Raw genomic sequence first — 4,641 nt, 5'->3', positions numbered from 1 at the left:
GCCCCTCTCAGTGGGGCGGGGACAGGGAGGTCGGAGGGCCAGGTTACTCAAACCTTCGGCTCGGGAAAAGGGAGATGGGGTGAGGGTGAAGGGTACTTAGATAATTCCAAACTCTTAGGTTCCTGCGGGATTCCTTCAGGCGCCTTGAACTTTTCACATTCAGCGGCCACTTGAGGATTGGGAAACAGTCTCGGGGCTGGCTGGAGTAACTAGGGAACGGTACCTTTCACAGGCTTTTGTCTTAAATCTCCGCGGGTGGCTCGGCCTGTGGGGGTCCAGGATCCGGAAGGCTGGGCAGTTCAACTCCGGGAAAGAAAAATGAGGCTCTCCCACCTCCCTCGCCCCAACCCCAATAAAAACAAGGTTGATGTTGCTTGAAGTAAGTACGGCTAAAAGAGGCCCTCTGGGTGGTTCTGGTGCTGAGTGACGTTTGAAATCCGCTTATTTGCGACCCCATGGACTGTAGCCGGCCAGGCTCCTCTGTCCATGGGTTTCCTAGGCAAGAACACTGGAGTGTGTTGCCATTTCCATCTCCAGGGGATCTTCCCCACCCAGGGACTGAACCGCATCTCCTGCGTTGGCAGGCAGATTCTTTTTGGCTGAGCCACCAGGATTATGCAAATATAAGCAATTATCGGTACCACGTTAATCCTCACCCCCTTTTCACCCGGTGGCAGTGCAGTACTCCACAGGCTTGTGCACTTGGCTTTTTTTTCACTTTATTTCTGGAGACCTCATTCTTTTGTAGGATATGCCATTGTTTATCCAGCTTGTCCTGCCCTGATGGGCATTTATGGGAATATTATTTTCTGATCTTGTACTGTTAGAAACAGTACTGCAGTGAAGATCTTTGAGCTCATCTCATTTCTCACCTGGTAGGGATGTCATCGTGCTTTAAAACCTCTGTCTTTGCCAGCAAGAAGATGACATAATCATGTGGGTTGACTTTTTGACCCTCTATTAAAAGACTAAATATCTCTTTTAAATTGCTTTTTGTACAACTTGCAGTCTGGGTGACAGCAGGTACATTCTCCTCCCACTCTGATATGACTGTGGCTCCAATCCCCAGGCACCTCTCCTTTGTCCCCCATCCCCAGGCCCATGTAAATCCTCACACTGCTTCTGGCTGAGTTAGAAAAAAATGCCTCTTCCTCAGGGTAGGGGCAGCTTCATTCCAGGCAGTGGGTTGGATTTTAGCCTCTCTTTGTTGCAATGCACAGACTTCTCACTATGGTGGCTCTAGAGTGCAGGCTCAGTAGTTGTGGTGCTTGGGCTTAGTTGCTCCATAGGATCTTTCCAGACCAGGGATTGACCCTGTGTCCCAGGCATTGGCAGGTGGGTTCATATCCACTGGACCACCAGGGAAGTCCAACACCAGGGTTTCTTAACCTCGATACTGTCACCAGTTTGGACCATGTCATTCTTTGGTGGAATGAGGGTTCTTATGTATTGTAGGATGTTAAGCTGCATCCCTGGCATCTGCAGGGATGGGAGTTGTCACCTCCCAAAGATGTCTCAAGGCCTTGCCAAATGCCCCAGGCTGGGGGGGTGGTGTGCAGGGAGGAGCAAAATCACTCCCGACTGAGGCCAGTGCTGTGGACAGCTGTAGCCCTCATCAGACCTATTTCCCATCTCTTCTCAGCTGTAGTGGGATGCTCAGGCCATCAGTTGTTCACACAGGCCTTGGCTCTGCATCCCTCCCTGGCCAGCCTGGAGCTCACCTCAGGGACTATGGGGCAGCCTGTCCCTGCCTTGCCCAGTTTAAAGGTGTAAGAACAAAGCCCCATAGCTTGGTCAAGTGGATAGTGGGTTCTCACCTGATTTGGCTTCTCTAAGGCATCTAATCAGGACCAGCCATGGCCCTGAACATCCTTGTTAGCCTAACTCACTAGAACAGAGGATCAGCCAAAGGCTTAAGCAGTGAACTGACTGTTCCTTGGTCACCCTTGACTGGTCTAAACTCCTCTCCCTGCTCCCTACATCATCCATCTCAGGCAGGTGGATTTCTCACCCTCCCCCACCTTTGTGCTGAGTCTCCTGAGATGTTTAAGCCAAATGTCCAGCACAGTGCCTGGCACATAAAAAGGGCCAAGTTATCGCTGGCTTTTGCATGCCCAGAGTGGTCCCCCTCATGCTCCAGGCATAAATCTGCTCCTCCCCCACCCTTCCAGTGGGTCCTCTGCTGTTCATCCCCAAGAACCAAGATCTGGCCACTCCTCCCTCCCCCGGCCACTTTAGACATCTCCTGTTCACCTAGCCTCAGTCTTCTGAGCTGGCTGGCTGGGCACATGGAACTTAATTCGGCCTACTTTTTCCTGGTTCCTCTCTGCCTTTGTTTAGTCTCCCAGGGGCTAAGTATATGCCTGCCCTGCTCTGTCCCCTCCCAGGAGGAGGGGAAGGTAAATGGGGATAAATCATGAGCTCTGTGGAGATAAATCAGAGCTCAGAGAACCATTTCCATGAACCAATGCCTCGATTTCCCATGATCCTTACAATGTCCGTGTGAGGCGGGAAGTCCTGTCCCGTTTCACTGAATGGTCAAGCAACTGGCCCGGTGTACCCAGCCATGGGGCAGCAGAGCTTCTGGAGGGCAGCGGGGTTGGAGCAGAGCCCTGGGACAGACCCTGAATCCTGTCCCTCCTCCAGAGATGCTCCTCACAAGAGGCAGGGCAGGAGGTGCCTTCCAGTGTCTGTCCTCTTTGCTGGGTCTTGCGATCCCAGACTGAGTCTCTTAGGAGGGGACAGGTGGCTCATGCTCCTGCCTTGTGCTGATAAAGAAATCCTCCTTCATCCTTGTTTCTCTTCTCAAGAACTCATTTTATTTTAGAGACTTGTAAAATCTTCTCCCTTCCTGTGTTCAGATATGTGTCTGGAATTATGTTGTAGAGAACCACCTCACTCCAGTCCTCAAGCTACCACTGAGCCATCTGTGAGGTTAATGTCTGAAAGGATAAGGGTGGCTCAACAAAGCTGCCTCCCTGTGTCCACCGTGTTCTGAAGTGAGAGGGCTTGTCAAAAGGCCACAGGGGCTGAGGGGCACAGAGGTCTGCTCAGGATATTCCTCTTTAATGCATCCATGAATATGCAGATATGCAAATGAAACACCAGGTCTACAAGCCCCAGAATCTTAAACCCACTTTGGGGAGGTGGCCCGGGGATCTATTTCTGTCCAGAAAATGGTTCTGCAGAGTGGGTCAGTTACTTTTCATCGACACATGACAGCTGTTTCTACAGATTGTGATATACACTGCATGGGAAGTGTTTCTTCACCTCTTTCCCCTTTCTCCCTCCCCCACTCCTTCTTCCTTCCTTTCTTTATGTTTTTTTGTTTTTTTTTTTTTTTTGCTTTCTTAACGATTTTATTATGGCAACATTTAAACTTCCACAAACAGAGATATAATTATACATAGACTTCCCATGGACCCATCACCAGTGTCAACAATTATTAACCCATGGCTGATCATAGATAGCATATTAAAAAATAGAGACATTACTTTGCCAACAAAGGTCCATCTAGTCAAGGCTATGGTTTTTCCAGTAGTCATGTATGGATGTGAGAGTTGGATGGTGAAGAAAGCTGAGCACCGAAGAATTGATGCTTTTGGACTGCAGTGCTGGAGAAGAGTCTTGAGAGTCCCTTGGACTGCAAGAAGATCCAATCAGTCCATCCTAAAGGAGGTCAGTCCTGGGTGTTCATTGGAAGGACTGATGTTGAAGCTGAAACTCCAATACTTTGGCCACCTCATGTGAAGAGTTGACTCATTGGAAAAGACCCTAATGCTGGGAAGGATTGGGGGCAGGAAGAGAAGGGGCAACAGAGGATGAGATGGCTAGATGGCATCACCGACTCGATGGACAGTTTGGGTAGACTCCAGGAGTTGGTGATGGACAGGGAGGCCTGGCGTGCTGCGATTCATGGGGTCGCAAAGAGTCGGACATGACTGAGTGACTGAACTGAACTGAACTGATCTGGTTTCATCTATATCCCCACCCATTCCCCATTTTCCAAAATTATCTTGAGTCAAATACCAGACATCATATCGCATCATCTGGAAACATTTCAAGAAGTATCTCTAAAAGATAGACTTTAAAAAAAAAAAACACCACAGCATCATTATCACAGCTAATAACCAATAATATTAATTTCTTAATATTATCAAAACCCAGAAAGTGCTTACTTATCTCTTAATTTTCAGTTCAGTTTGTTTGCCCATAGTAAGGACATTGGTCCAGTGGGTAGATCCAGGACACTCAATGTGGAGATGTTGGTTGTGGTAGTTTTGTGAAGGACACCTTTACTTATGTACCCCAGTCCACCTCCCCAGCCTAACATCTTTCTGCAAAGATACCTGACTCCCAACTGTCTAATCTGGAGGCTCTGTATAAGCAGCTAAGTTATTTCAGTCATGTCCGACTCTGCGCGATCCTATGGATTGTAGGTCGCCAGGTTCCTCTATCCATGGGATTCTCTAGGCAAGAATACTGGAATGGGTTGCCATGCCCTCCTTCAGGGGATCTTCCCAACCCGGGGATCCAACCCCACAGCCATATATTTGCAAGGAAAATGCTTCCTAGAAAATGAAGTCTGGGTCCTGTTGAATCCTGTGATTTCTTTCTTTCTTTTTTTTAATCCTGTGATTT

The sequence above is a fragment of the Cervus canadensis genome, chromosome 7, assembly GCF_019320065.1.
Source record: "Cervus canadensis isolate Bull #8, Minnesota chromosome 7, ASM1932006v1, whole genome shotgun sequence".
NCBI lineage: Eukaryota > Metazoa > Chordata > Mammalia > Artiodactyla > Cervidae > Cervus > Cervus canadensis.
The sequence above is the reverse complement of the archived record's forward strand: the minus strand, read 5'-3'. Positions refer to the sequence as shown.